Below are 21860 nucleotides of genomic sequence, written 5' to 3' on the forward strand. Positions count from 1 at the left end.
CCCATGAACTGCATCACGCCGGGCCTCCCTGTCCATCAACAACTCCTGGAGTCTACCCAAACACATGTCCATTGAGTCGGTGATGCCATCCAACCATCTCATCCTCTGTCGTCCCCTTCTCCTCCTGCCCTCAATCTTTCCCAGCATCAGGGTCTTTTCAAATGAATCAGCTCTTCTCATCAGGTGGGCAAAGTATCGGGGTTTCAGCTCCAACATCAGTCCTTCCAATGAATATTCAGGACTGATCTCCTTTAGGATGGACTGGTTGGATCTCCTTGCGGTCCAAGGGACTCTCACGAGTCTTCTCCAACACCACTATATATATACTAGCACAGCTAGCTATCATTCTAAAGATATTTTTCATAGGAGAAAAAGTTCATCACATGCACTCACTTGAATCTAGAGGGTGGATGTTCACAGTGATGCCTGATGTATCTATTTTTGGAGGAATCGTGTCCATCTCTCTTCATTCTTTACCCTCGGTAATTGGTAAAAGGGACCATCATTCTCGGCACAGGAAATGCTTCTTCTGGTTGCTACCCTAAGTGCCTCACCTTCCTAATAATTTCACTAACTTCCAAATCTAGCTGTCTTTTTGTCCTTGATCCTTGGTCCTCAAAGTTGTGAACTCTGCTCGCCTAGCATCCTTTATCTTTCTTTCATGACTCTTATTACAGTTTTAATTATATGACTATTTGGCCAATTACCTTTCAATAACTATCTCCTACTGCTCAGGGATAGAGGGTGGGGTGGGCTAGTTCTCAGGGACTGTCACAGAGGCCAGGACAGACTACCGAGTAGCCTCTTAATAAACGATTACTGATTAGATGACTAAAGATCAATGGTGTCAGAAATGTTAAAAGATTCAGAAGATTGGTATTTAGAATTTCACTCTTTACATCCTACTATTCAGATAAGGTTATATTTACTATAATTATGACAATCATTCAATGAGTGGGACCTTTATGCTGTCCCCCAAAACAACTCCATTCCTTGTTTTTGTATTTTTTATGGACTATTAAAGCTTGGTACATTTAACACTTGACTGTGCTTATGTTTAAGAAGAGTCTTCTTACATATAAATCAGACAGGGAGGAAATTGGGAATTTACTGGCAAAACCGATTGGCAATTTAAGTTACCATGGATGATTTTAATACCTTGAGTGATTTCATATTTATTGAGTGAAATATTGTCATAAGGATCTTTTTATATTATTTCAGTCATTTCTTTTTTCAGTTTTCTGTTTAGTTCTGAAGGTATTTTAGAGTTGAATGGCTATCATCAAAAAGATAAGAAATAACAAGTCTTATTGCAGATGTGGAAAAGGAAACCCTTGTGCACTGTTGGTGGAAATGTAAATTGGTACAGCCTCTATGGAAAACAGTATGGAGGCTCCTCAAAAAATTAAAGTCATTTATTTCTCAAAGACTTCTTCCACTGTCACTTATGAATCACATGGGGTTTCTGGCTTAAAACTTTGTGTTCTTCCTATAGTCTGTTTTTTTTTTTTTTTTAAACAAACTTTATCACTTAGCCTTTGCCTACAGCCATCACATTGTACATAATAAGTGCCAATGAAACAGGTGATCTGTGAACTACTGTTAGAAGGGGAATTGAAGGGAAAGGATTTTTTGAGAGAAGTAACTGGACTGACTTTGGATCTCTGTTCCATGGCTGGCACAGTGAGCCACACCTTTTCTTACTAATGAGTCTGGAAAGGTTGCCAACTCTGCCTTTTGTCTGGGAAAACACGGGGCTATTTATGTCTGAACACCATGTACTGAGTTTACTTCCACTGGTTGACATGATCATCTTTCCTGGTCCCTCAAGCCTGAGGACAGAGCAAAGTGAATGTACTTGCTATACGATAGGGGAGTGTGGTGTATGGGCAGTCTACATACCAAGCTTGTTTATTTCAACAAAGCAACTCTGGCTTCAAGGGATTAGACTGGAGGGCAGAAAATATGGATGTCAAGAGTGATCAGGACAGTACTGAGAAATTCTTAGTCAAGAATGTTGCAGTGCCTTTTAAGCAGGGGCAAGGGGGGATATTGAAGTTGTGTGTGTAGGTAGAATCAACGGCAACTAAGTTGGTATGAAGGAACATTTGAATGCTTGTTTAAGATTCTAATTCTGAATAACTGGGTGACACAGTTATTAAAACAGAGCCCTGGGGAAGAAGAGCAGGTTGGGAATTGGAAGATGATGAGTTTTAGAAGTACTGAGCTTGAAACACGCTGAAGATATTCATATGGGGTGTTTACCATTTCCTTAGAGATGTGAGGCTGGAACTCATGAAAGAGATGAGGGATAGAGGCATAGATTTTAAGATTTTCACAAAGGAGGATAAAGATGAACTGAGGGGAGATTTGACACGAGGAACAGAACCCAAGGGAACACCTTTAAGGTCAGGCAAAGAAAGATTCACCTGTCAGTGGAATTCAGGAGTGATCAGAGACTGGAGGAAAATATTGCAAAGGAGGCACAGGAGGCAAAGGAGAAGAGACTTTAATGGTCAGGAAACTGATAGTGTCTAATGCCAGAAATCTAAAAGCCTCTTCCTCACATTTGTTTACAGATATTACTCTTTTGTTAATTATGTAATAATTGGTTTCACAGCTTTAGTAACAATGGCATGAAGAAATTCAAAGTTATTCTCTGTGTTATCAGAACATCACAATTTCTTTGATGAGTTTATATTTACAGTTCAAATGTCTTGATAGGCTTTGCCTGCAAACATAGGAAATATATTTTTTTCAAATTCTGTGATTTAAAATAAGGGACTTTTGGCTTGTACTAAATTTTCAGACTAAGTGCAAAATCGCTTGCAATGAAAAAAAAAAAAGACAAAAGTTATTCAGTATAATCCATCATTCATCAAACCTCCTAAAAAGATAGTGCTGCCTGCCAGCTTTTCCATTTTAGCATTTTGAAATAACTCTATGGATAAAACAAACAAACAAAAAAATAGGAATGAAAATTCTCATTTGGCAGGTTCCTGCCAAATGATCATGAAAAGTCACTGGATTTTTTCCCCCCGTGATGTCAATGTGTTAGTGTGAAAATTAAGGAACAGTTGTGTGTATGTAAATTTTTTTAATACATTAAAATTTTTTAATAAATTAAATTTTAAGAAATGTGTTATTAAGTTACAGAGTGAAGTCTTTATATTAAACATAGTAGTCCTTACTTTGCACAGGATAACATTAACTGGAAACTCATGCATATCAAACCACTGCTGTGGTCCTGTGGCCACTGAGAGGTTTGCCTATATGTTATAAAATCGCTTTTCACTAAAATTAATATTGTCTTCTCAAGATTAGCAGCTGAGAAATATATTTAAATTTTTTTCAGTATATACAATGTTTATCTTAAATTTAAGGCATGGAAGATGCCGGCATTTACTCAGACGTTCAAAAGATAAAAGGAATAATATAAAAATATCCATGTACCCATGATTCATCTTAAAATATAAGACATTATGAATTCAATTAAATTCTGTGATACACGCCTCTGATCGAAATATCTCCCCTATGTCCCCCAAGGTAACCAGAATCTGAGAATCATGTTTTTTAAGTGCACCTTTTATAATACGGGTTTTTAATTGATGCTTTTTTTTTCCTTTAAGGTGAAAGCAATGCTTTCCTATGTCTGGTTGTGAATTTTTAACTTGAAATGTTGTTTTGGATTTTATCAATGTCTTCTACCTTGAGACTGATCAGTAGTCAGAGTGTCAGAGTGTAAAGTTTTAAACCTCAAGCTCCATATGCTTCATATATAGAATGGTGGCGGGAGTCTTTAAGAAGCAAATGACTGAAGCCATATAAAAAGATCTTTATGACAATATTCACTCAATAAATGGTAAATGCTTAGGATATTAGAAGTAGTTATTTCTGGTCACTTAAAACACCATTTGCATTTACTGGTAACCTCTTAATTTCCTTCCTTTTTGATTTATATGTAAGATCATTCTTCTTAAATTAAAAAGCACATCATGTGTTAAGTAAAAGAAGCTATAATGTTTATTGAAAAATGCAAACTGGTCTTCTGCCAAGTGTTTTTACATGTAATTTTTGTATGCTCCTATATAGTCATTCAGAATGTTGATTAGGAAAAGGATGTACATGATTTAGGCACAAGTTATTTTTAACCTCAATGCTTTTTGTTTAATTTCAATATACAAAATAGGTAAAATATTATAAAGATGATAAAAATCTCACTGCAATAAAATTTTCTTACCTTTGCATAAATATTATCACCTCGTTTCCAGACAAGTTTTTACATAAACTATGGCTATTAAGTGATGGATCTCACCATGTGAGACAAAGTGCAAATACCAACTTTAATTTTGGAATATAAAATCCATCCATTCATTTTTAAAGTAAAGTAGCTTAAACACTAAAATGTAATATATTTTATATTGAAAACTAGTAGTCATCTTACAAAAAGTTTTTTGTTTTTTTACAAAGTCAACTTTCATTATTTTTTCTACAAAAAATTGTCTCTCACTGAATTTACCATTTCACTCAGTTTTTCAGTCTTTTGCTTGGTTTTTAAAAGTTTCTCATCATAAGCCACAGCCTTTTGTGATATCAATATAAAGTTTAGAACTTGTTTATACCTACTTTTGCTTTGAATGAAAAAGTCATATTTGATATAAAAAAGAAAATTTCAGTGATTTAATTTTATGCCCCACATCAATAGTAAATTGTTGAGTTTTGTAGCAAATAATTTATAAACAATTGTTTACATTTTATAAGTAAAATAATTTATATTTCAAATTATAGAACATTTATAAATAAATAGAATGAGTTTATTTAAAATTTTAACTGAATAAAAATACTAAAAAATTTATATTTCAAAGATTTTTATTCAAAGCAATTTAATTTTTTTAATCTTAATCACTAAGAAGTGATACTCTGTAAGCTATTTACTTCTTCCCAAAGTTATCATTTTACTGCCCTGTACAGTCAGGGATAATGACCACTTCTTACATGGGAATGAGGTGTGGATCTCTTAGCTTGGCATTTAGCATCCTTCTTGAATTAGTGCAAAACTTCCTCCTTTATCTCCAATACTTCCTTGCTGAATCCTTCAGTACAGACCCACTGTTCTGGACTATTCACAGATGTCCACGTGAAGGTCAACCAGATACCAGACAATACCTTCAAACACTTGGCTTTGCTAGTACCGTAAGGATGTGGTTTCTAGTCTAACTGCACATTTACTCAGCCATATTTGTTTTGGGATAGATTTCCATGCTTCTCTTTTCTTTTCTCTTTAAGAGAATTTTTTGGCCACGCCCTGCGGCTTGTGGGATCTTAGGTCCTCACTCAGAGGTTGAACCCGGGGGGAACCCAGGCCCCCAGCAGGAAAAGTGCAGAGTCCTAACCCCTGGACTGACAGAGGATTCCCAGTTTTCTGTTCTTAACCATGATATTTAATCCCAGTATAATAAAATTTTTTTAAAGAGTGAATACTTTCATAGTAAAACATATAAATGTGGAATAGAAAATAGCTTTGATCTACAGATCAAAACTGTATTTGTTAACTATATTTGGTTGTATGGTACACTGCAGACAGTGTACCTATACATAACTTTTTCAACATTCTTAGGTATTTTTAACACTAGGAATTTGTTCTAAAGTTGAGTGTTATGTGGCTTTAAAATATTTAAATGGTCAGGTTGAACAAACACAAAAGTTCTGAACACTGCTTGGTGCTAAATTCGAAACCAACCAAATTTCTTAGGTTTGCAAAATTGCACAAGAGAAGCACCACTGAGCTGAATGTATGTCAAGAGCAATGGCTCCACTAGAATTAAGCCAATTCAAAGTTGTGCTTGGACCAGGATTTGTATCAGGTCAAAGTAACCAAAACACAATGCTTTAATAACACAAGCTGTACATGTGTTTTTCCATTAAACTAAATTCACTTTCTTTTTTCAAGCCCAAATTTATCTTCAGAACAAGAGATTAGTGTTTCTGTCCTATCTTTTCTAATACTGGATTGACCTTTCAGTAGCAAGTACATTATTTTATGTAAGCTGTATCAAGTTACTAACCTGATTCTTTTCACTGACCTGAGTCTTGTTTTGATCACCAAGTCATAACTTTTGGTTCATTATACCACTGGCACATGCTTGTCTTTCTTTGTAATCTTCATCCCATTTTTGATTATTAGATTATTATTTCTCAGTGAAGTATAGAAACTCAGAAATTGTTATGATTCCAAATAGCACTCTCATAGCTTGGACTAACTACTTTCTTATTATCCTTTGGTTATTATTTTTAACTTGTTTTATATCTTTGTATTATGTAATGAGATGGAATGGTACACTTTGAAAACTGATATGAGAGCCAACCTGCCATTGGCTGCTTTCTAGGGATGTAAAATAGATACTATGGCAACTTTGGGGATCAGTGTCCTCACCTGTACACTGGGAACACACTGCCTGCATGACCAACCCCATATTAATAGGAATACCACTCTACCTTAAGACAGATGATCCAGGAAATCAGTTATTGAATGTGAAATAACTATGCATGGGGTGAAATAAAAACACAGTCTATTACCTGTGATAATCCTGAGTATTAAATAAAATTACAGGTGTGGGTATTTTGCAGGTAGAGTTTTAGTCTCTAGGACAAAGTCAAGTTAAAGAAGTCGCCACTGAACAGTCCTGATTCCTCACCCTCTGCACCAGAAGGTCTCTTACTTCCCGTGCTGTCATCTTTGTCCCCTTCTTCTTGGTTGTTTTTTGTGTAAATGTAACATTTGCTGAACGAAGTTTACAAATCCCACCGTCCTTTCCAGCCACTCAAAACACACACACACAACTTCACAACCCAGCCCATTTGACCGTCACACAACAGCTCAAGGTCAAGCTTTTCTGAAGAAAATTGACTGCTGAGGATTCCTTTACCCTCAGTATACATTACAAGGAACAGTACTAAACTTTTCAATGCTTACAATGTTCCCTAGGAGTGTGTCAGTTGAGCAGGCCAAAAAAAAAAAAAAAAAAAATCTGTAAGTTTATTATTTTTCCACCAATATATTTGACACCACCTTTGGAGAACGAACAAAAGGCATACTGTCAAGCAGATAGACCCGGACAAAATGTTACTGTTTGTTCCACATGAGCACAGAGGTATATTTAAGCAAAGAAAGCCACTCCATGACTCTCCTGGGACTGACGTCCTTCAGCTGAATTATACCAACATGTTCATACCACTTGCTTCAGACTGGGTTGGAATTTAAAAATGCAGACTTCTATTTGCCAATTGCTTCAATACCCCAGCAATAAAAACTCATGTTAGGATTGAACCTGGCTTTAAAGTATCATAGAACAAATGGAAGTTTATTGCAAAAATGTGTGTATACATGAAATTATAGTCAGAGATATGAAAATAAGGGGTGCCCTTGTTTGACAGATTCTATACTTCTACAGGACAGCCTCAAAGTCACCAGAAGTCACCTGGCTTGGGATTATGTTTCAAATCCAGGCTCAGTGACATTCATGAAACTTTTGGCAAAACATGGGCCAAGTTTCGAGCAAGGCTGGGTAGAATACTTCTTTCATGTGGAACCTGTGTGAAACTCAGTGGTTTTGGCTACGTTTCTCCTTGAGTTTCACATTCAAACAAGGCAAAGTTTCAAAGTAAAATTAAGAGGCAAAGGGAAACAAAAAAAAACCAAAAAACAAAAAAAACCCCAACAGAACAGGAAAAAAAAGGCTTGCTCAAGAATGGAATGGCCTCTATCACATTTCAGCCATTGGATTCTGCAACTGAACTAGCATTGCCTTTTTAGCAGCACATTTCTCCTCAGCAATGGCAAATCAAGAATTCCTAGTATTAAAGGGAAGAGTATTCTAGACGCACCCCCCCCCCCAAAGGTAATGAAGTATATGCTCAAAATGACCAGAGGATTTCAAGCTTTGACTATACACACATCACAGAAATGAGATGATTCAAAAGCTCTTATGATGCAGATCCGAAGAGAGAAAGTTAGTGATTAAATGTCCTGCTTCGGGAAATTAAAAAAAAAAAAATTAGACTCAACAGCTCTAGGTTTTCCTACTATCTCAGCCCCAGTTCTAGAGATCACATTGCATCTGCTTCTAATCCAGAGGGACGTCTCCCATAACTTGCTCCCTAGCTCTACCCTCTGAACCTGAGTCCGGCGGCCACTGGCTTCCTTCCTTGTCAGCATGATGCAGAGAACAGGGTGCGTCCCGTGTCAGCTCTGAGGAGCCAGGGTCCCTCCCTGGCCCCTAGTCTCCTGACAGGATTAGTCTCGTCCTACTGTTCACCTTCCCCAGGACACAAGGCCAGATTGCCAGGAGACAGAACTGAGTATCTGGCTGAGGACTTTGAAAATACCCTTTGTTTGCAGTAGAGAAGGAAAGAGTGACAAACTAATGTGATATACCCACGAATTTTCTCTAAAACAAAAAGAACATCTAAAAGTTGACTGAATGGCTAGAAAGCACTACACTCTGCCTATTTTAGGAAATACATTTTTTTCATTCCTTATCCCTCATTCAGCAGAAGTTTCACTAGCATAACAGACTTCTGGCTACAGAGAATTTTTTTTCTCCTTTCTTTTTTTTCTAGTTTTCCTTTTTTAAATGTTCTTTTATTTCTTTTAAATTTTTTTTCTTCTTTTTTGAAAAAAAAAAAAAAAAAGAAAGAAAGTTACCCAGAAGATGTGTGTTTAAAATGCATGTTTTCTTTTGACATATGGTAAGATACCAGTAAACTTCTTTGGAAATAAGAATCTCTAAATTCCAAGGATTTCAGTGTCCATGTTAAAAAGCAACAGTAAGGCCCCAAGGCATATGGCAATTTAGAGGCACTTACATGATAGAGTCTGTGTACCATTATTTCCTGCTTGATTTTAGACATCTGCTGAGCATGGAGCCGAGGACTGTCATAAATTTTTTGATGGTCAGAGAAACCTGCCATAGAATAGTCTTTGCCTTTCTCTTGGTGGTAGGGGCGGGGGGTGGGGGGTGGTTCCCTGTACTAATAAAACAACACGTATCAGTAACAGAAAACCAAAACCCAATAGATTATTCCAAGGAAATGATATAAAAGCCTTAAACAAAAAAGAAGATGACTTTTTAACTGAACATAGTAAATACCCACAATCAAAGTAAATGCCATGTTTGAAGTTCAAGTCCACAGATCAAAGTGCTTTGCAAGACGTCAAGAGCAAGCATCAGGTGGGGGAGGGGGAAGCACAGAAAACCCTCCAAAGTATTACTTTGTCACAGTGGAGAAAGAAACCTTCCAGCCAAAGACCATCAGCTAGGTAAGGAAACCTCAAAACTGAGTCACTGAATTGTGGTAGGAAGATACAATACAAAAGCAAACAAAAAATTGTTCTAATTCCACAGTAGCAATGAACAAAACAGTGCTGAAAGAAGGTAATAACATAGCGCCCTCTCATTGTCCTTAAAGAATAAATCACTAATCTAGCTCCTTTACTCAGGTAGTTGCATCTTTTCCCTTAAAAAAAAATGCCCTTAGAAAGTTAAAAATAAGTAAACCCCGTCTAAACAAGAAAATGAGGGTGTCTGAAAGGCTCTGGGACGACCCTGGCAAGGAGGCTTAATTACCGTTCTGCCTCAGCTCAGGCTCGGCCACAGACAGGTCTGTTCTGCAGGTCAGCATCCTACGGAGCGCCCTCAGCCCCGTTTAAAGCTGCAGCCACGGAAACGCACGCCGGGTGCTGCTGGGCTCTGGAACACCCTATCTACCTGGACGGCGTTCAGCACCCCCAGCAGCATCCACCCCCACCCCCCCTGCTTATTTTCACCATTGACAAGTTATTTAAAAAACGTTGAGTCCATGTCATAAACCAACCAAATAATTCCAGAATTTAAAAAAAAAAAAATCTTACCTACAGGCAGCCAGGTTCAGCAGTTGCTCTGAAGAGAGGAAGTAGCAGTCAGTGGCCTTTTACATGTGGAGGTTGTTTATTTAGCCCTTTTTAAAAGGTCTTGAACTCCAGAGGTTTAAGATTAAGTCCAATCCAAGTGTCTGAAAAAAAAAAAAAAAGGAGGGGGGCAAGAGAGAAGGCAAGTGAGAGAGGGAAAGAATCTCAGCTGCTGGGTGGTGCTACTGTTCTGAGAGCATTTGAGCTATTTTCAGCATTTAACAGCAGCCGGGGTTGTCTGCAAGGGATGAAAAATCCTTGCCTGGATCGCCACACCCCGCCCCCCCAGGGGGGTGTGTGTTGGGGGGGGGGCAGGGACACAAACCAGGAAACCCACAACAACTTGCTCCACTGTGCAAATATTCATTTACATTTTGAGGAAAACTGCCAGCATGATTGAAAGCAAAACACACAGTAACAACAACAAAAAAAACTTCACTGGAATCTTAAAGCAACATAGTACTTTGCCATAATCCTTGCGTTTTCAAAACGATTCACGAGATTCGTTGAAAATCAGATGTCCTGTTTATGCCGTATTGAGAGGAAAGACTTTTCTTCTCTTAGTTCCTGGCCTGCTTATATGGGTCTTAAAAAAATGTTTTAGGTTTCTCTCTGGGAGGAATAACTGTTGTCAGCCTATCCTCCTTAAGACTGAAGACAAATGATTTATTTCTAGCCCACACCCACATTTCCAGTCTCATCAACCATGCTATTTTTGAAAGCTACTGGGTTAAGCTGTTGACATTTCTTATCTCTTGGCAGAGATTGGGGGCCATTCAGTGACAAGATGCAGACAGGCACCCAGCCCCTGCTCTCTCCCCACTCCAAAGGCCAGTGAAGAAATACTTCAGACTGGGTCACCAACAATGACTGGCAAACTCTGAGCTTTCATTTTGTTTGCAGAATGATGAATTAAGATCTGGAAATTGTAGTCATTCATTCAACAAACATTTTCGTGGCAAGAACTTCTGATACGCCAAGCACTCTGAGAATACAATAGTGGACAAAATTAATTTCTTTGCCTCGAAAGGTTTATAGCACACAAACACAGCGAGAGTAAGGACAGAATTTGTTACAGACTTTTACAGCTTCTTTTCCACAGGCTATTTAAACCATGGCAACTGGAGATGTGGAGATCTCTTTCTACTCTGACCCAGGGAATATATGCGTCATCAGACGGACTCCTGACTTCCATTGCTTCATTAGGCTTTTTGCAACATCCCGAAAAAGGAAAATTAGTTACTTCCTACCAAGGAAACACTTAAGTATTTGTATAAAAGCCTCTGTTCTAGATGAAATCCCCGAAACCTCTGAACTCTCTATTCTTTGTAACAAAGAAAATGCCTATGCAGTCAGGAAATACTGCTGAGAGATGAAAGAAGATTCCCTGATTTTAGTCCATTATAAAAACCACCTTGATATGTTTTATAGTTAATATTATGAAGGCTGGCTACCAGAGGCTCACATCAAATTCAGTTCTTTCCTTTTAAGTGATTAGAGAAAATACTGAGGAAAGAAATAGGTGAGGCAGATTGAGGTACAAACTTCCAGTTGCAAGATAAATGAGTCACAGGTATGAAATGGACAGTGTAGGGATTATATATAGTCAATAATTATGTAATATCTTTGTGGTGACTAGCCTTACTGTAGTGATCATTTTGAAATGTATACAAATATCAAATCACTGTGCCATGTAACAGGAGCTAAACTTTTTAACTGTTTTTCCTTTTTCTCCTTATAGTAGTTCATAATGAAAAGGAAAATACTTTTAAAAATGGACCTTCCTTGAGAAACTGTGGAAGTTAAGGGAACAGATAAAGATTAACTATTTGAGTACTAAGTCAACCATTATTTTTAAATTTCAAACTGGGTGCTTTTCACACCAATACTGAAAGAAGCCCGTTGCTTCACGTTGAACTATTTTTAGAGTCATTTTATGCCAATCTGCACTTGAATGAACAGGTTATGACCCAGCTCCCTGTTCCATTTAGGATGAGTCCTAACCTGCCAAGTAACTCACCCAGAACTCCTTTGTTCCCCAAAGATCTTGACTGTCCAGACAGCCTGTCCATAAGTACTTTTCAGCAGATCTGATATCACAGAAGAGTGCAAACTGAGGCATATTTTTAAAGGTTAGAATACTTACCCAACTGCTATGTCTTTTGGAAGTTATCAATACAGTAACAATTGTATCAACTGTACTGTTAATGGTTTTATTTATGTCTCTTTTTTTTTGTTTGTGTTTTTTACCAAAAAAAACCTGATTTAAAATCATTTGGAAATGCTTATATTAGAGTGGGCTTCTTATATTGATGAAACATTTAATAGGCCTTTGGCATAACTCTTCTGTATAAGATGGGGGTAAGAACAATGCCAATCCATAGAGTTGTGGTTGGGTTTATATGATTACGCACATAAAATTCTTAACCAAGTAATGCCTGATACACAGAACGCATAAAAGTTAATGATATTATCACCGTGAAGTTTTGTTGTGGTTTAGTTGCTAAATCATGTCCGACACTTTGCAACCCCATGGACTGCAGCACGCCAGGCTCCTCTGTCCTTCATGACTCCCACAGTTTGCTCAAATTCATGTCCATTGAGTCGGTGATGCTATCTAATCATATCATCCTCTATCGTCCCCTATTCCTCCTGCCCTCAGTCTTTCCCAGCATCAGGGTCTTTTCTTATGAGTCAGCTCTTTGCATCAGGTGGCCAAAGTACTGGAGCTTCAGCTTCAACATCAGTCTTTCCAGTGAATATTCAGAACTGATTTCCTTTAAGTCTAGAGCCTGCCTATATAATGTGGTGGATACATATGGCTGTTGAGCCACATATGGTTTGTCAGAACTGAGATGTCATATAAGTATAAAATATATACCAGACTTTAAATATGAAAAACAGACTGTAAGAGAATTTTTTAAAAATCTTGATATGTTGAAATAGTATTGCAGACATAGTTTGTTAAATAAGATATTTTGTTAAAATTAATTTTACCTCTTTTTATTTTTTAAAATGCCAAAGCCTTTTATATTATAAATGGGACTTGTATTATATTTTTATTGGGCAGTGCCATCTAGGCCAGTGGGTCTCAAGCTGTATTAAGCATCAGAGTCACCTGGAAGGCTCGTCAAAACACACATTCTTGGGTCCTATCCCTAGTTTCTGATTTAGTATGTCTGGGGAGGGGCCTGAAATTTTGATCTCTAACAAGCCCCCAGTGATTCTTGACCACACTTTGAGAAACACTGCTCTTGATCCTTGCTACTTAAATGAGTGGTCCACAGATCAACATCTAATGCTTGGAGGAATTAGGACACTTCACGAGATTCCAGGCAGCATTGCAGGCTCTGAAGAATAAAATAAAAATCTAGTTGCCCTGGTGCAAGGCATGAGTGGGACCAGCCACCACGTCCACTGAGATTCTTAAACTCTCCAGGAGGACAGGCTTGGTTTCAGAGGCTAGAGCAGGAATAATCTTTCAGAGATGAAGAGGGAGGGGGGGAAATGAACCTAAATGTTGAAAGTCAGTTTAGCATTTCATTTCTTTTTCTCCCTCCATAGCACACAAGAAATACTGACACTGTTTTCAGCTAAGTATTGGTCTAATCGAAACTGTAACTAAGGCACAGTTGATGTAGAACAAACCATCCTAGAAGGTATTTATGTCACAAGAAAGGATCTTATTAACTCAGATAACCCTCCAATTGTTAGACGCACGAGAGATTGGCATTTTGGAGAAGAGAGGCTTCCGCTGTCCTCTGCCTCACCGTTAAATAAGTGAACACATTATTTTGAAGGCTCTCACCAGTTTGCCAAATGCCTTCTCACCTTTTCAGGTGGCACCAAAGCCTTCTGGGCTCAAAGGGCTTCCTAAAAATGAAATCCTCATTGTAAGAGAAAATGTGGGCCCACACCAGTAATATTTAAAACTCCCAGTTCTGTATGAAGTGACCATCTGTAGCTTTAGGGTCTTACTGGTTGGTTGATTGTTTCAGAAAACTTTAAAAAGTGTGTAATGCTTAAGAGCAGAGAGTCTGGGACAGTGTGTCTGTCCGGAATCCACGTTGGTGTGACCTTGGGCCAGTTACTTCACTTCCCTGTGCCTCTGTTTCCTCTTCTTTAAATAGGATTTATCTCAGTAGGCTGTTGTGAGGATTAGAAGAGTAGTCATTTGAAAGGAATGTAGAAAAGTCTGGCATGTTGCAAATGCTATTAATGTTATTGGTTAAATAATTAAAACGTTGTAGAATAACTGTGCCGGTTTCCTTTTACGGCCAAACATAGTAGTTTGTTTTCAGATACTGTGATGATTTCTAGGGACTTTTATATGTGTGGTTTCTTGAATACATGTGTTTTGAGGGCTTCTTTAAGAGTTGTTTAAATTTTTTTTCCCCAAGAGAACTCCAAATTCTCATTTGATTCCTCATCGCTTCCTATGATTTGAGAGGATCTCAGTAGGAAGGAAGTGAATGTAGTTTTCCCATGAATATTGTTTTCTAGGTTACACATTCCCCCTCACCCCCCGAAGTCCTTTGAAAAGTGAGTTGCACTATAAATGTTTGAAGGCTTTCATGGTCATGTCAGTTGGGTAGCATTGTCTAATTTTCCAGGAGAACAATGCGTCATTCTCTTAGATATTTCAGTGTTTAGGGAGAGGCAGCAGGACTGCCTGAAACATGGCATGAGTTTCAAAGATGTATTGAAAAGGCAGTCAGATTCTGATACTATAGAAATGATAGAAATCAGATAACGCTGATGAAAGGAAGGAGCGGACCCCCAAAGCAGGCATGTTGGATGCAAAATGAAGGCTCGATTAAGTGTACTGACATCTTTTACAGTTGTCTGCTTCAACCACATGAATCTGAGTGAACTACGCATGTCTGCAATGAAACTAGTGATGCTTAGAAGCATCACACACTCAGTAAGGGTCAGCAGGGTCGTCTCCAGAAAGTTCAGTGTGTTGAACAGTGAATAAATGCACCAAGTGGGGAAACCCAAGCCCATGGGTTGAGTGGTTTCAGACCACTCATACAAGTCCTCTGCGCTGATACCCTAAAACGGAAGCAGAAACATTGAGCTATATAAACCCCGTTCCTAACTCTAACATCTCCACTTTTGCTTGGACTGACAGAGATCGCATTTGGCCATTCCCGCTCATCCCCATGATCTACATCTGCAGGTATAATTATTTTAAAGTTGTCAAATCATATGTCACTTATTTCTGCTTCCTGGCTTACTGACGTGAAATGAAATGTGACTTGCCATCCCATTTGCCATTATGCAATCTGGGACTGGATTTTACTAAATAAGGTGAGAGTCTGAATGAGCAATTCAGACTAGAGATTCTATCTATCATGTGCTAGAGATTCTATAGAAACAACTTCTTAAAACCTTTGTTACAACTCACTTTTCTAGTGAAAACCTTATTGTTTTTAAACTGACTGTCTGAACTCCATCTGTATTTAGCAAGTGCCTCTGCTGTTTCATATAACTATGACTTAGTTCTCGATATTTATATTCCATTGAAATTGAGCATATGCAACAGTTGCTACATATGGTAGAAAAATCATCAAGATAAGCCTTCATAAAGGGGCCTATTTAGGGCTCTGTGCGATCTGCTGCTTCTCATCCCCACCCACGTCTCCCTCCCTCCTCTAGCTCCGTCTCTTCAGGTTTCTCTGGCCTCCCCTCAGTTCCTGGGCTGGACCACCGTCGGGGCCTGTGTGTGCTGCATGCGCTCTCCCTGCCACCTGCCCTGCTTGATGTGGATGCCAGGCACCCTTCAGCTGTCAGCCCAAGTGCCTTTTCCTCGGGAAGGGTTTCCCTGCTGTAGCCAAGGTCAAGCACTTTTAACTCAAAGAATCGTGTTCCTCGCGTTCCCTCCAACATCAAACGTTGCCTTTGAGTGATCGATTCATCGATTTCTCCTCTGATTTCCCACTGAACCCCAGACAGGTTTGTTATATTTGTGCCCGGCGCCGAGGAAGGGCTTAGCGCGCATTTGTTGAATAAAGAAGCAATTCAATAAGTTCTGCTCAAGGCATGAGGCAACACACGATGGTATTTTTGTTATACATAAATGAGAGCTTATAAAAGTATCTTATCTTCTAAAAAGCAAAAACTCTGTATTCTGATTAAGCAGCTGTTTCCAACCAAGAGGATTCTCTGAACGGTATTGCTTTGTGGTTACATATTTGATTTAAAAGGTTTTTAAAGAATCAGCACTTGTTTTCCTCCTCGGGATAGAATCTATTATCTTAATAACTCGCATTTATCTTCTAAAATAGGCTTGAAATAAATCGATACCTGCATTCTTGCATCATCTCTCTCCAGATCTTTTTAAAAATCATGTAATACTCCATTAAGGTGTATTAATCACTCAACTGGGATCCCTGATCAAAATTTCTTTTGATTAGGGTTATTGAGAGAATGATGTATTTGTGTATTACTAGACAGTTATACCACATGGCTTTTGGCAAGCTGTACGTGATGCTTTTTATAGATACTTGATGAGCAGACAAACAGAAATGAATTATCTCACCAACAGCACTGCCTGCTCCGGCCATTGTCATTCTCGTGGCATGAAACCCTTTGTCATGTCCATATAGTGCGTCAGTTATAAACACACCAGGAATTACTAGCCGTCGAAAAACTGGGAGATTTGTGATCTTGTTCTCTGGCAGAGGAGAGGAAAGGGAGCGTTGTGTGGCCTGGAATACAGAGCTGAGTTGGAGACTGGGGGCTGGTCTTTGCCCTGTTGCCTGGGAAAAGGCTGTGAAACACATTCTTCTACCATGGGCATAAGGACACTGATTAGAGCCTAAGAATGTTTGAAGAGGTACTGTTTTGTACATTTGTACATGCTTTTTGTACACGTGTAAGACACTTTGAAATCATCACGGCAGAGCATGAAAAATATCTTTTCTAAGGCATTCAGAAAACAAACTAATTAACCCAACCATCTATGGCATATTTCCATCGTTACTATGGCCACAAAAGTTAATTTTGCAAGGACAGGCATACTTAAATAATAATACACAAAATGTTAGAAAAATTTCCTTGAAATCCACAGAGACGAAATATGAGTGAAGAATAATAAGAAAGAGTTCCCAGCATTCAAGGGTTAGAAGGAACTGTATAGATTTGTTATATCAAGTGCATAAGAAAAACATTTTCCTAAAATGAATGTGGGTTAGAAATGGGAGCTTTCAGATATTGGATGTGTTAATATTTCCTGTGTTATCCGTCCTCCAATCCAGACCTTCCTACCCCTCTTTGTGTGGCCTGTTGGTGTGTCCTGGGTGGGTTACAGATGTTGCTGCAATATTGATCCCTGCGGTTGTCACCTCGCTAGGTGACACCCAAGGCACCTGGAGCTTTGGGGCCAGTCACCTCTGGCTGTTAGCAACCTCATCTGTTTACTTCAGTGCCTACAGATATGCTCATCTGTCCATGTGCCAGATATAGACAAGCTTGGGTGGGAACGGTCTAACCAGCAAGGTCAGCCTCCTAAAAAAAGCAATAGTCTTGTTAACAAAGGAAACACAAGAAATGAGATGGTATGGGAGAGGCATGTTAGAAATGTCGAGAAATGAGTAATGATAGCTCAGTTTTACCAAAAACAGGCCGGGGGGGGAAATCATTGTTCAGACTCTGGGCTGAGCCAGGACTGGCCTGGTCTCCAGAGGAAAGTGCTGGACGGTCTGTCCAGTCTGCAGTTGTGGATGGTGCGTGCTCAGGCAGAGGGGTGGGGAATGGACGTCTGAGCCAAAGTAAATGCATGCATTTTCACCTTCTCGTGAGCTTCCTCTTTTTCTCAGCCAGGGTTTCTTTAAGGGTCACTTTTGAATGAAGTTTCTCTCTGACACATTTCATTTTACAATCAAGTCACTCACTATATCCAGACTCATGGCTTGAAAAGAAATAAATACTGTAACACAGTCGTGGCAGACGCAGCTTTCTACCTATGGAGGATTCATCTTTGCTTTCTACTCTGCTACAAAATCCTGGTCACAGGCCTATTTAAAATATTGCACTCCTCTTTCTTCCAATCCAGAGACACCAATGCTTTCAAAAACCATTGTAGGACTTAGATCAATGTGGTTTCTTCATCTGGGAAGCCATCTATCATTCATTCCCTCACTATAATTTTTCAGAGTAGCTTTATTCATTTTCTATTTTATAATAAACATATATACAAATTGCAAAGAAATTCCGAACACAAACATGAAAAATAAAGGTCATGCACACACACAAAAAAACCAAAACCCAAAACTTATCTTCTGGGATCCCCTGGCGGTTTGTTCAGGCTGATAAGCTACAGGCAAGACGTCTCACGGGTGCGATGCTAACACAGAACCTCCTGAGGAGTGGGTGCTCTACCCTTCGCCCCATCACCTGACACTGCTCCTCTGAGCTGATGGAAATGCAGATGCCCTTCTGGGAGGCACCTGCTGAAGCAGTCTTGAACCCACCCTGGGCTCCTTGTTGTTTCGGGGAAACCAGCCCCTCACCTGGTTAAAAGTAATCTGGTCGCTGGACACTTAGAGGCATACTGACACAATCACCCAAGAACGAGTTTCTCAGCTCAGGCTGGCTGAAAGGTAGCTGAAAACTATTAGGCTGGCTATGAAGCTAGAGCCTGTCATACAGAGTGCGGTTAACTCAGAAAGTGAAAACCAAGTATCGTCTATTAACATGTGTATATGGAATCTAGAAAAGTGGTACTGATGAACCCATGTGTAGGGCAGGAATAGAGATGCAGACGTGGAGAGTGGACTGGTGGACGCGGAGGGGAAAGGAGGGGGTGGAATGAATTGGGAGAGTGGCATTGATGCATATATTTGTAAAATTTATAGCTGGGGGGAGCTCCGCTGGGTGCTCCGTGATGAACTCTCGGGGTGGGATGGGCAGGGGTGGGAGGGAGGCCCAGGAAACAGTCGTATATGCAGACATATAGCTGATCCCTGCTGCTGTGCAGCAGAAACTAACAATATTGTACAGCAAGCGTGTTCCAATAAAAAAATAATAAAGATCATCACACACAAAATAGTTTCAGAAGTTCTGAAAGTACTTCTGGACATCAACAGTTAGCCCTCACCTCTTGTGAGTTGCTGCGTTCAGTTTCAGGCCCATTATCATTTTCTAATGGACGGAAAATTGCCGTGAGAAACAGAGCCGATATGTTTGAAGCCCAAGGAGCTGCAGCGTTGGAACCTTTTCGGCTTTAAACAAATATAGTCGAGTAGTTGGCTCTTTTTTCCCTTAAAACTAACAATTAGTGATCAGTGATATCAAGAGGAATAAGGACATTATAAGAGTCTGCAGGAAATAGAAAACAGGAACCCATTGTTTACCCTGTTCTCGGTGGACATTGCCAGAGCATTGTTCAGAAAACTTTGAGCAGGGTCACTGCAGTGTAGTTTACCAAGGTTTCAAAAGCTAAACTGAATGATGGAATTTGTCCTTGGTACAAAAAAAAAAAAAAAGTGATTTTGAGAAGATGGCGAGGGATGTATTTGAGTATTAAGTGATCTTAAAATTTTCTACTTAGGATTTCTTAAAATGGTAAATGCTCTCAGTCATAAGTGAGGCGAAAGCATATTGGATTAGGAAGCCAATAATTTTTTCAGTTTCAAATAAAACTAAAGATACACGTACAACGTGGAAATTATTTTAAGCATTCTTATCTCATGGCTTCTGGTTGTACCATACATTGAAGAAATGAATATAAAGTATAAAACATTCCATTTTATAATCATCAGTCACGTATAACCATTTTGTCTTTCTGTCTATATTGGTGAGGAGCTTGATGTTCGACAGGAAGGGTCTGGAGGCTGTCTGCCACCAGGGAATCTGACACCACTGCCTTTAGTAGCATGGTTACCAAATCTCCTTGAGCTACAGTTCTTGTGTGAAGAAAGAATTATTGCAGCACTTAACGCATCTGATTGGTATGAAGATTGAATGAGTTAATATATGCAAAGGTCTTAAGACAATACCTTGTATACAACAGGCATAAGTGTTGGTTGCTGCTCTTGATATGATCATTGTCTCAATGATGCATGACACACACAGTTAAAAACACATGCTTTGAGGATAAATAGTCCTTAATTAACTTTCTGGTTCTGCCCCTCATTTGCTCCTTGGTTTGGGCATGATCTCTGAGTCTCAGTTCCCTCGGCTGACAAGTCGCTTAGTTGTCTCTTACTCTTTGTGGCCCCATGGACTGTAGCCTGCCAGGCTCCTCTACCCATGGAATTTTCCAGGCAAGAATATTAGAGTGGGTTGCCATTTCCTTCTCCAGGGGCTCTTCCCGACCCAGGCATGGAACCCACGTCTCTTACGTCTCCTTTACTGGCAGGCGGATTCTTCACCACTGCGGCCACCCAGGGAGCCCACTTAATTACCATAGAGCATTATTAAGGGGACAGAAGGAGATACTGCATGAAAAGCCATTCCTGGCACACAGTAATCATCAGTTATTTTAAAAAGCAGGTAGAAAAAAATTATTTGTCAATGTAGTAATTGATCTTTGCAAATGTGTTCTTTTAGTTTGCGAATGGGGGAAAATGAAATGGATGGGACACACGAACATTCTGAGTTTAATTTCCTTATAATTCATTTCAGAGCGCTCACATTCAGACTTTTATGGGGCTTTAAAAAATTTTTAATTTTAAATAAGAATTCATGGAATTGTTAAACAGATGGATTAAGAAAATTCCCAATCTTTGCTAATGACTTTGATAATGACTTTCTCTATGATTGATATTTTCCCCTTAAAGCAACAGCATTATCATCATCTTATTTGGTGAGTAACAGGTTGATGAAGAAATTTATTATCATTAAAAGGAATAAACCAGAAGAAGCAAAATAAAAAAAAGAGTGGACTTTGTAAGTCCCTTTAAGAGTCCGTCATTCTCTTAGCAAGTGGGAGGAACAGAGTTATAATTCTATCCGTCTTTGCTAAAAACAAACACACACTACCTTTCAATAAGTGATTAATTGAAGTATAAGTACCCTATTATAGCAGTAAGTACACTGCTGGAAAAAAGATTCAAGGTTTGGAATCAGACTTAATAAGCCCTGTCACTTTTAGCAAGTTACTTAGTCTGAGCCTTAATTTTCTTTATCTGTAAAACACAAACAATATTCACTACCTTTTGGGGAGCCTTTTGAGAGGATGACATGAGGCTGTGGGAAAACCAGTTAGTCAAGCGCCTGTTGTGGAAGAGTGTTTGATGAGTTGTTGTTGCTATTTGCTGTCATTTTCCTACTAGACTATAGGCTCCTTGAGGACTGGCCTCCTTTTAAAAACACAAGTATCAGGGCTTCCCTGGCAATCCAGTGGTTCAGACCCTGCCCTGCCAACGCAGGGGCCTTGGCTTTGATCCTTGGTCAGGAACTAAGATCTCACACGCCATGTGTGCCCTGCGGTGTGGCAAAAGATTTAAAAAAAAAATTTTTTTTTAAGCCCCATAAGTATTGCCAGTTCCCAGCACAGTGTCTGGGCCCCAGAATCTTCTGAGTGAATATTTATCTAATGAAAGGGGTACCCTGCATGGGGAACTGAAACAGCCATGATAATATTTGGTAAGCTTGACTTGCTTAAGGGAAAGAGACAGGCACTGACCAACTGAACCACTGTTCTAGGGAACAGATTTAGTAAAAAAAAGTAAAGAGCTCCCCTGGTGACTCGGTGGTAAAGAATCGTCTTGCCAAGCAGGGGACATGGGTTCAATCCCTGGGTCGGGAAGATCCCCTGGAGAAGGAAATGGCAATCCACTCCAGTGTTCTTGCCTGGAAAATCCCACGAACAGAGGAACCTGGTGGGCTGTAGTCCAAAGACTAGGGCACGACTTAGTGAACAACAACAAAAAAAGTAATTGAAAGACAGCCTCTTCCTCACACA

The 21860-nt window shown here is 39.2% G+C and overlaps 1 protein-coding gene across 16 annotated transcripts in view; it reads right to left on the reverse strand.

Annotated features, from left to right (window-relative positions):
* Positions 1 to 21860, reverse strand: part of SORBS2 (sorbin and SH3 domain containing 2) — a 205151-nt gene that overhangs the window by 163324 nt on the left and 19967 nt on the right. For 5 of the 16 annotated variants that reach the window (XM_043893754.1, XM_043893760.1, XM_043893762.1 and 2 more), the window contains exon 1: positions 9911 to 10181. The gene's annotated coding sequence lies outside the window, so the exon portion shown is untranslated. Of the gene's footprint in view, positions 1 to 9910; positions 10185 to 21860 lie in introns of those variants that run through there. The other 11 variants (XM_043893770.1, XM_043893768.1, XM_043893757.1 and 8 more) reach the window with 9 other exon arrangements.

This window comes from Cervus elaphus, chromosome 32 (assembly GCF_910594005.1).
Source record: "Cervus elaphus chromosome 32, mCerEla1.1, whole genome shotgun sequence".
NCBI lineage: Eukaryota > Metazoa > Chordata > Mammalia > Artiodactyla > Cervidae > Cervus > Cervus elaphus.